The sequence below is a fragment of the Natator depressus genome, chromosome 20 (genome assembly GCF_965152275.1).
Source record: "Natator depressus isolate rNatDep1 chromosome 20, rNatDep2.hap1, whole genome shotgun sequence".
NCBI classification, from domain to species: domain Eukaryota; kingdom Metazoa; phylum Chordata; order Testudines; family Cheloniidae; genus Natator; species Natator depressus.
Window position 1 is genome coordinate 23,555,934 of NC_134253.1, and position 11,254 is coordinate 23,567,187.

An 11,254-nucleotide genomic window follows, 5' to 3' on the forward strand; every position below is an offset into this window, starting at 1 on the left:
TCCTATTGGCTGTTGATGGGATTTAGGCTCTTTCGTGTCTAAATCCCTCTTGAAAAATCAGTTAGGTTCTGCTGCTGTCACAATTCATCGCCACTTTCTAAGGCGAACGTCAAATGCTTCTGGGGCACTGGGAGAAACGGTGAGGAAGGCAGTAGGAAGGGGGGAACCAACGGCAAGGGGGGGGGGCATCCCAAGGCGACAGAGGAATTGGTTAATGTGATTGGGGGCAGGGCACAATTTACAGGTTCTAGTGGGGGTTCAGGGCAGGGCATATAAACCCAGGCAGAAATCCAGGGGGCGGGGGGGGGTACATGACCACACATGACCCCCCCGCCACTGCACGTCACCTCTGCCTCGAAGGGGTGTTGTGGCCCTTGGCGGCCTGTATTGTCATTAAGTAATGTGGCTACAGAGCAATATTTGGAGATGTCTGCACCAAATCAGAACACGATCAATGCCTTAGCCACTGGACCACAGGGGACATGTCACTGCTGGATCCGACAGGTTGCATTCCCCTCCTGATCCCAGTGGCCCGGATTCGGCGTTCACCTCGATCTAACCATCGGACCAAGCTCCCTCCCATAGGATGGGTTAGGCTGCACCTCTCCTGACTCCCAGTCGCTTGTGCTAAACAACTGGCACACTTCATCCTAGATCCCATGTACCATGACTCCCACCCTCCCCTGCTCCACCCACTAGACTCCACTTCCCTCCCAGAGCTGGCAGCTGAACTGAGGAAGGCTGGCTCCCAGCCCTCCTGCTCTGACTACTCAGCCCCACTCCCCACCCAGATCCATGGATACCACCCAGGAGTCCTGACTCCCAGACGCCCCGCTCTAACCCCACTGCCCCCATAGAACTGGGACTAGAACCCAGGAGACCTGACCCCCCCAGCTTTAACCGCTAGACCCCCACCTCACCCCATGCAGCAAGATCTGAGTCTCCGGAGCAGCAAGAGAAGATTTGCCCTCCCCACCCCCGCCCCATTTCTCAGCCTAAACCCGTCAGTGAGAAAGGGAGGCTTGGCTGGCACAGCTGTCTGTGACATGCCAGGTTCTGATGCGAACACGGAAAGCCGCTGAGTGGGTGGGAGAGCGGGGGTGTGAAGCGTGAAGCAGCCGTAACTGGAGCCGAGCATCAGTGGAACACCCAGCTGCAGCAAGGGCCCTTAACCATGAGGAAAGCATTTCGTGTTCTGCGTCTGCCACAGGGCTCCCAGACGCATCACTTCCTAGCACAGCCCGGCGGGAAATAGGCAAGGGCTAGGAATGCACTCTCGCTGCTGGGAGGCTGTATTGCAGGAGGTGGGGCTGGGGGGGCCACATACCCTCTGTTAATAAACCAGAGGTGGGCATGGAACTCACGAGTCAGTGCGGGTCTTGCGGTGCCCTCTTTGCCTGCCCCACAGAGGATGTGGGTTTGCTACAGCCCTGAGCGGGGGGCAGTGAAAAATTATTATTGTTATTATTATTTATTAGGTGTATTATGGTAGTGTCCCGGCACCCAGGCATGGCCCAAGATCCCATTGTGCTAGGTTCTCTACATTACTATTTATCTGGTGTATTACGGTAGCGCCTAGGAATCCCAGTCATGGACCAGCATCCCCATTGTGCTAGGCGCTGTACGGACACAGAAAAAAAAGATGGATGAGACACAGAAGGGAGCATGTCATACACACTGAGCTGTGGGGGCGGGGGCGCATGTTTCTCGTGCTGGACATCGCTGGTGTGGCGTATTGGGCAATTGTGCCTTTAAGGGCTGAGCTTCCCAGCCACCGCCTCCATTGTTATGCAGAGCCAGTTGGAAGGGGAATCAGAATAAAGCACAGATCTTGCACAGCATGGGAGGTGATCCCTGAATGCCACTGCTGATTCAGTCCTTGTCAAAGTGTGTAGCCTGTAAACCTGTGGTTCAGAATATGCGCACTATGCCCTCGGGATGGATCCTCCGGTGTTGGTTCATCGGCCTGAGGGCACCCATCAAGGTCAGATCCATGTTGCCAACTCAGCACTGCCAACTCCTGCAATAATTGGTGCTGTTCAGAAAGCCCCAGCTCCTGGAGTCCTGTGAATAAGGGAGAGTCTCAGCTTCCCTTTAAAAAATTTAAATGACTTTTCTTAACCATTCTGGGTGTGGAGGCATGAAAGCTCGTCCTGAGGGCCACATGAAAGGCTCAGGAAACAGAAGGCAAATAAAAAGAACCCAAAGTGTCTTTTTTTTTAAAAAAAATCTCATAATTTTTAAACCAGTTGAGTGGCCTGACTTGATTTTTGACCTTCTGGCTTGGGCAACACTGCAGACACCAGTGTCACTCTGGATCCAGGATTTCGGTTCACCCTCATACACAAAATGTCGAGTCAGGTCCAGATTTGGACCAAAAGTTTGAGGGGACCTTTGAGGCCCGGAAGGTTAGTTTGGGCCCCAATTCTAGTTAGAAGAGGAATCTATAGGCAGCTAGAATCTAAGGCCCAGACTTCCAAGTTTTCAACCTGAGAAGCTTTGAGGATCTGAGCCCAAATAACTAGACTCAGCAAGCCCCTTTAGACAATGGGAGCACAAAGGAGTCTTAAAGTGGGTGGGAATGACTCCCTTAGGGTGATAGGGGGTGCTGTTCTGCAGGGAGCAGGGTATGCGGGGGGCTAAGGGAATTAAGCTGAACCAAATTAAAGCATTTTAATTCTGAATAAGAGCGTTCACACATGGGTTTAATGCAGTTCATAGATTCATGCATTCTAAGGCCAGAAGGAACCATTATCATCTAGTCCAACCTTCTGGATAACACAGGCCCTAGAACTTCCCCAGAATAATTCCTGGAGCAGAGCTTTTAGGAAAACATCCAATCTTGATTTTAAAATTATCAGTGATGGAGAATCCACCACAATCCTTGGTAAATTGTTCCAGCGGTTAATTACTCTCACCATTAAAAATATATGCCTTATTTCCAGTCTGCATTTGTCTAGCTTCAACTTGCAACCGTTGGATCGTGTTAGACCTTTCTCTGCGAGCTCATTATGAAATATTTGTTCCCCATGTCGGTACTTATAGACTGTGATCAAGTCACCCCTTCACCGTCTCTTTTTTAAACTAAATAGCTTGAGCTCCTCCAGTTACTCATTATGAGGCAGCTTTTCGAATCCTTTAATCATTCTCATGGCTCTTCTCTGAACCTTCTCCAATTTATCAACATCCTCCTTGAATTTTGGGCACCACAGCTGGGCACAGGATTCCAGCAGTGGTCGCACCAGTAACAAATACAGAGGTAAAATATCCTCTCTACTCCCACTCAAGATTCCCCTGTTTACACATCCCAAGATCACATTAGCCCTCTTGGTCACTGCGTCACACTGGGAGTTCTTGTTCACCTGATTATCCACCATGACCCCCACATCTTTATCAGGATCACTGCTTGCCAGGATAGAGTCTCCCATGCTGTAAGTATGGCCGACATTCTTTGCTCCTAGATGAGCACATTTACATTTAGCCATCTTAAAATGCATAGCGTTTGTTTGCACCCAGTTTACTAAGCCATCCAGAGCGCTCTGAATCAGTGACCTGTCTTCTTCATTATTTACCACTCCCCCAATCTTTGTGTCATCTGCAAACTTTATTATTGATGATTTTATGTTTTCTTCCAGGTCCTTAATAAAAATGTTACGTAGCGTAAGGCCAAGAACTGACCCCTGTGGGACCCCACTGGACACAGCCCCGCTCGATGACGATTCCCCATTTGCAGTTACATTTTGAGAGCGATCAGTTAGCCAGTTTTTAATCCATCTAATGTGTGCCTTGTTAATTTTCAATTTTTCTAGTTTTTCAATCAAAACGTCGTGTGGCACCAACTCAAACGCCTTACAAGCTCTAAGTCTATTACATCAACACTGTGACCTTTATCAGCCAACCTTGTAATCCCACCAAAAAAAGATCTCCAGTTAGTTTGACAGGCTCTGTTTTCTGTAAACCCACGTTGATTTGCATGAACTACATTACCCGCGGTTAGTTCTTTAGTAATCAAGTCCCATAACAGCCACTCCATTATCTTGAAGTAATCTGCTTAAAAGTTAATTTGGATTAACTTTCCTGAGTGTCCCCATATAAACAAGCCCTTAGAATTTCTCCTGCCACAAAGCTGGGTCCGGGGAGGTCTCTCCAGCTGGTGTGGGACTGGTATAAGGGATCTGCACAAACCCAGTTCTTAGCACTGGGGGCAGATCAGGGCAATGCTGGAGCATAGAATCAGAGAATTGTAGGACTGGGAGGGACCATCTAGTCCAGTCCCCTGCACTCATGGCAGGACTAGGTATTATCTAGACCATGCTACACTATGGCTATTCTCTGCTTCCCAAGGGCCATTGGTGGGTGGGAACGGGGCCCTGTGGCATCTTTAGGGCTTAATAGGCCACAGTACGTCAGATCAAACCTATCTCAGAGGCTGATACAATTTGTTATCTCTTTAGGGTGTGTGTGGGTGGTTCACACCTCCCCAGATTCCATCTGACGGCTTCCCCTTCGCTCAGAGCAGACGAATGTTTTGACTCCAAGAATGCTACGGAAAAATCGCATCTCAGTTCCTTGTGTTTCCTGTGTACTGGCTGTAGCCAGCGTCATGGCTGTCTGCGTTTTCGTCCACTCTCAGAGGCTGGCCTGGTCTGCTAAGTACTCGGATGGGAGACTGCCAGAGAACCCTGGAGTGGTAGGGGGAGCAGTGACAAAGGCTCGGTAGGGAGCGCTCTCGCGGTGCCGTCAGAGCTGACCCCAGTGTCCCAGTGCAGCTTTCGGGGGTGCCACGCTGCAGGGAGCTGGGTGGGGGTGCTGTGTTACTTGGAAGGGCTCATTTCAGATGAAACACGAAAAACCAAGGTCTTGACCACTCGTCTTCCTTAGAGACCACATGATCCTTTTCACAAGAACCAGGACATTAACCTTAGGGTGCTGGCCCAGTTCCAGCGTCCAATTCTGCCACCCTGCTTTTTGTCCTGCGGTGATAGCTGGGATCCTTCTGCTTTCCTGTCCTAAACTATTGTGAAGTGTTGCTCTTGAGGAGCTGCCATGCCCCACCTAGAGGTAGCTGCCTTTCCGTGGTCAGTGAATGAGCCCTGTTCCTACTTGCTGCACAGTCAGCCAGCTGCTGTGCCCTACCCCAGAGGAAGCTGCAATGTAAGTAGCAGGCAAAACATTCGCTAGCCCTTGGGATGAAAGGAAAAACAGGAGTGTAAACTATTTCAGCAATAGAAATGCACCTTAACTTAAAAAAAAAATTACGAATTACAAATGAAAAGACTTTGGGGGGGGCGTTATTTTGTAAATGACCTCAAAAAAAGGAACAGCAGACAGAGAACCCCTGCTCATCTATTTTAAGCTCTGCGGAGAACAATGCTGCTGAGCTATTGTATCTACAGATGACTCACACAAACAATGGGATGGTGAGGGTTTCCGGTAGTTTGCTGGCTGTGCTGACATAGCTGCAGATCAGAGCAACAAGCGTGCTTGCCGAGGTGACAATTCAAGCGAGCCGTGCTATTTCCATCTAGCAGCCTCAGTCATGGACCGGCACCCCACTGTGCAGTATTAGGTGTATTATGGTAGCATCGAGGTACACCAGTCATGAACCAGAACCCCAATGTGCTGGGTGCAGTACATGATTTATTAGGTGTATTATGGTAGCTTCTAAAAAAACCCCATCGTGGATCATGTGCAAGGTGCTGTTCAAACACGGCACAAACAGATGGTCCCTATCCCAGTTAGCTGACAATCTAACTATAGGGCAGGAGGCAGTGGGGGGATACAGGCAAGGAAATAATTAAGCCTCTTACATAGTGGGGCAGTGATCCAGAGTGGATGTGACCCACAGGCATGGCGAATTTGGCAGACTGGTGCTGTCTCACGCCAGCTCCTAATCACAATGGCCATCAGGAGCAGGATTCGGTACATCTATGATTTCAAAATTAGGAGCCTAAAGACCGTGGCGGATCGGAGCCGGGTCTTTAATAGAGAGCGCACCCGCAAAGTACGAATGACGATGCACGTCCCCTGCGGAGCTGCATTTCGTCTTGCGAGTCCGATACGTGGATTTACCTGCCAGGCTGAGCTGGCCTTATTTTAATTGGCAAACTGTGTCAACCAGAAGCGCCCGTCAGATCGCCCGACTCAAACGGGCTGCCCGGGAGTGTCGCCCAACTGAAATGAGGTGACTTAGCCTGTTGATTGTAAAGGGGTAGAATATGCCATCCTCCCTCTCTTTAAAGAGGTGGTCTAAATTTGCGGGTATGAAATGTTGGCCAGCCCTAACAGCTCACATTTCGAAACCAGCCAGACCCAGGTGTGACAGAGTGAGGACTCATCCCTTGCCCTAGCCCAAGTGATCCCTGTTGGCCCCTTAGAGGCAACATGAAGTGAACCTGTTCTGTCTTGCTGAGTGGAGGGGTGGATCTAGTGGGCTTGGTTACACAGAGGGAAGGGAGGGAAACAATAGGCTGAATGAATCCGCACAGTGGGAGCCCTTGAATGGTCTCAAGTTACAGTGGGGGAGGTTTAGGTTGGATATTAGGAAAAACTTTTTCACGAGGAGGGTGGTGAAGCACTGTAATGTGTTACCTAGGGAGGTGGTGGAATCTCCTTCCTTTGAGGTTTTTAAGGTCAGGCTTGACAAAGCCCTGGCTGGGATGATTTAGTTCGGGATCGGTCCTGCTTGGAGCAGGGGGTTGGACTAGACCCTCCTGAGGTCCCTTCCAACCCTGATATTCTATGATTCTATGAATGGAAATGTACCATGGCTGCACTGGGGGTGGGGGGAGTGACATGGCTGCACAAGCGCTCAGCAAAGAATCTCACGTGAACACACGCCCTGCACACCTGGACTCCACCTGTCCCTTTGGCTGCCAAGGACCTGACAGTGAACTGTGACGCTCAGTGCTGCCCCCTTCTGGGAGAATACAGTGTACCTTTAACAAAGGGGTCACCGGTGAGGTAGGAATTCCGGGGTTCGCCTGGATCCCAAACAGAATGCGAGCCAGCAACGTGATGCTCTTGCCAAAGATGCAAATGTCACTCCTGGGTGTTATAACAGTTAGGGGAGCACCCAGACCAGGAAGGGGTTCTGTCTCCCCCTGCCTTGTCACTTTGGGTGTCTTAACATTGTTATGGGTCAGCGCTCGGACACCAGTAGCCAGCCCACAAGTGTAAGGTTTCACCCTGGCTCCCACCAGGCTCATGACTTCTAGCTGGGTGAACTCAGCCGCCCCTTCTGGTCCCAAGTCCCCCAAATCCATCTTCCCGAGTTCTTAACTACCAACCGCTCGGACTTGTCCCCTCTGGTTCCTCAGCCCCGAAGGCATGAAACCTGCCAGCAATTATTGGCTCGCTTCAGCACACACAGATTGTGCAACAAAGACATTTCCGTAATAGGGAAACAGTCGACTCAGAGATGAGATAGCAAGGAACAGTGAACAGAGACAAGTAACTCAGAAAATAAACGTCAAGATGCAATCTCAGGTTCTTCACATCTGTCTGAGCTGTATTTCCTTTTCTAGTTATCGTTACCTCTTGCCTCTGAACAGTTTGCCTGCAGGCCTCCTGCACTAGAGGGGATCCAGGTTTTCACGTATGGCTGGTCTACACAAGAATATTAGTTCGGTCTAACTAGGCCACTCTGGGGGTGTGAAAAATCCACATCCCTGAGCGACCTGGTTAAGTCATGCACCCAAGTCCCAATATAGACAGCTCCAGGTGGATGGAAGAATTCTTCCATAGACCCAGCTACTGCGTCTCGGGGAGGGGGATCACCTCTCGTCAGCTCCGGGAGTGGCTACACTTCAGCACGGTGCCGGTGTAGAATGTCAAGTGGAGACAAACCGGGGGCGCTGACCTTGGGTTTCTGGCTAAGCTTCCCTTCAAACCCCTTCCCGTTTGACAGGCTTTGCCCTTTGTCATTTTTTTTCCCCTTTTTCTCAGAACGTGGTCATTCAGAGTTACACAGAGCTGGGGTGGTTCCCACCCTGGGCTTTTTTTCAGTTTCAAGTTCTTTCATTGTTTTCCGATTAACTGGAGTGATCCACCATAGGCCCTTGTCTCTTCCTGGCTGCACATTGCTAGGGGCCTTGAGGCGGTGCCCTGCCTGATTGTCTCTCCAGGCTGCTCTGAGGTGAGGCTGCAGTTGCACTGTATTTATAATTACAATTTTGGACACATATAGGCACATATTCATAACTCTATCCTGCATACAGATCTCCCAGTGACCGTCAGGTTCAAGACATTACATGCTTTCATAGAAGCCTTTACCTGACATCATTTCTTATGCACAGTAATATTGTCTACAAACAATTCAATTTCTTATACTGGGTGGGGGGGAGGTTAGACCTCCCTGATCTTTCCTTTGGGTGTCTGGACTTTGACTGTCCTAGGTGTATTAACAGGAGTGTCATATGTAGGACATAGGACGTGAGTCCTCCTCTGGCGTACCAGGTCCAGTCTGGGGTGCTACACTTTAAGAAAGATGTGGACAAATTGGAGAGAGTCCAGAGGAGAGCAACAAAAAATGATTAAAGGTCTAGAAAACCTGCCCTCTGAGGAAAGGTTGAAAGAACCGGGCATGTTTAGTCCAGAGAAAAGACGGAGGGGGGACTGAGAACAGTCTGCAAATATGGAAGAGGTTGTTCTAAAGAGGATGACGATCAGTTGTTCTCCGTGTTCACAGAGAGCAGGACCAGCAGGGTTTGGAGCAAGGAAGACACAGATATTGGTAAAAGCACGTTTGAACTCTGAAGCTAGTTCAACATGGGGCCAGGGGACATAGGGAGGTTGCAGAATCCCCATCACTGGCAGGTTTGAAGAACAGGTTAGACAATTGTCAGGGATGGTCTTGGTGTACTTGGTCCTGCCTCAGAGTGGATGGGCTAGAACGATGACCGTTCACTCCTACATTTCTTCGGGTACCCCTGTGCTGCAATTTAATACCCGCAGCTGACTGGGCTCCTGGGACTCAGGGGAGGGGGCTGTTTAATTGGTTTCAGCCCTAGTCCTGGGACCCTCCCACCGCACAGGGTCCTAGAGCCCAGGCTCCAGCCCCAGCTTGAAAGTCTACCCCACAGTTAAACCACCCTTTCGCCCGAGCCCCATGTGCACGGGCCAGCTGCGGGGTTTTAACTGCAGGGTAGCCGGACCCTGTGACATTAAGCACCTCTGTATTCACACCCTGCACAGTGTTGTAGTACGAAGGATGCCTTGTGCGGTATCCTGGGAAAGCTAATAACTCGCTGCTCATTGCAATTCTGGTGGGATGTGTGCACGTGGTGGGTGTTAAGAGTTATGGAGGTATGCTGGAATGATAACTCAAGTGTGTTCAAGCCAGGAACGCCAGGGGCAGCTGGTAACCAGGTCTGCTTAGACAAAGGAATGAGCATTTGATTCTCTGACCAGCCCAATCATCAGGCAAAGAAAACGGTCGTCCTTTTTTACCTATGAGAGAAACAAAGCTAGTAATTTCATAAAGCTAGTGATTATCATGCACATTGTGGGGAGAGTGGTCACTTTGGATGAGCTATTACCAGCAGGAGAGCGAGTTTGTGTGTGTATGGGGGTGGGGGGGGGTGAGAAAACCTGTATTTGTGCTGGAAATGGCCCAACTTGATGATCACTTTAGATAAGCTATTACCAGCAGGAGAGTGGGGTGGGAGGAGGTATTGTTTCATGGTCTCTGTGTATATAATGTCTTCTGCAGTTTCCACAGTATGCATCCGATGAAGTGAGCTGTAGCTCACGAAAGCTCATGCTCAAATAAATTGGTTAGTCTCTAAGGTGCCACAAGTCCTCCTTTTCTTTTTGCAAATACAGACTAACACGGCTGTTACTCTGAAGGCTAGTAAGGTTTCAGAGTAACAGCCGTGTTAGTCTGTATTCGCAAAAAGAAAAGGAGGACTTGTGGCACCTTAGAGACTAACCAATTTATTTGAGCAATTTTACCCTAAGCTAGTAAGCTAAGAGGTGGAGGGAAGAAAGCGCACGGATCTTCCTTCCCCACCGGCCTCTGTGCCACCTTCCCTGTGGCTTGCATTCACTTTACTTTGCGGGGTAACCCTGAGAAAAATCCATTTCACAGGTTCACTGGCCAAGCACTGAACAGACACAAGAGGCCAGAACTCTTGCAAGTTGTGAAAGATGGGTCCTGCAACCCGCCTCTTCCCGCCCCCGCTCCACCCCCTCCCCAGGGCGCGCCGCGTCCTTCCCGCTCCCTCCCGGCCCCCTGCACACCGTGAAACAGCTGATTGCAGCGGGCGGCAGGTAGGGGAAGGGACGGGGAGGCAGTGGGGGGAAGCTGATAGGGCTTGGGGGGGGTGGGGGGCTGCTGGTGGGCCAGCCCCGGAGCACCCAATGAATCGGTGCCCTTGGTGTCATGTTTTGTGTTACTTGTAATTCTTTCCAGCTTCATTCCTTATGACTGAGCTCACTTAATCGTATGTATATTTTGCGCCTACACATTATTTCATTTTACCATAACCCAACTCCGTGTTGGGTTTCACGGGCAGGGTGTTTTCACCCCACTTCAGCTAATCAGCAGTGATGTGGTTTTGAGTCTTTAGAAGAACAAACCAACCATTTCTGGTGTTTTTCTGGTGTTTAATGGAAAAACAATGATTTTTTTCTTTTTTAGCATGGGGTTATTGGTGTTTATCGGTTGAAACCGAAACTCAGAAGCCCTGTTTATAATCTGAACAGACAAAGGAATGAGCATTCTTCCCATTTTACAGGTGGGGAAACCGAGGCAGAGAGCAATGATGTGACTTGACCAAGCTCCATTGCTCTGCTAGGAGAGGAAGGGTGCTCCAGTGGTTAGGGTGCCCCTCTAGGACATGGACGGGGGGCGGGGGGCTCTGAATTCAATTCCCAGCTCTGCCATGGTGACCTTGAGCAAGTCGCTTAGCCGCTCTCTGCCTCAGTTTCCACATTTGTACAATGGGGATAATGATACTGACTTCTAAAGCAATTTGGCCCAGCTACTCAAAGGTTCTTAGGGGGGTCTCACTCCCTTTGATTTCAGTGGGGCTCGGCACTAAGCACCGCTGAATGAAACCTCCAAGTCCTGGCCCCAGTGCCTAAACCACATCCATCCTGCATGCACCCAGAGCGGATGGAGCTGTCTCCTACAGGGGACACTGCGGTGAATAAAAACTCCATTGACAAAAAACGTAGAGAGAGAGAGAGAGAGAGAGTAGACCTGCAATGAGCCTTAACAGGAAACTCCGGGCAGAGGGAGTGGAAAAGT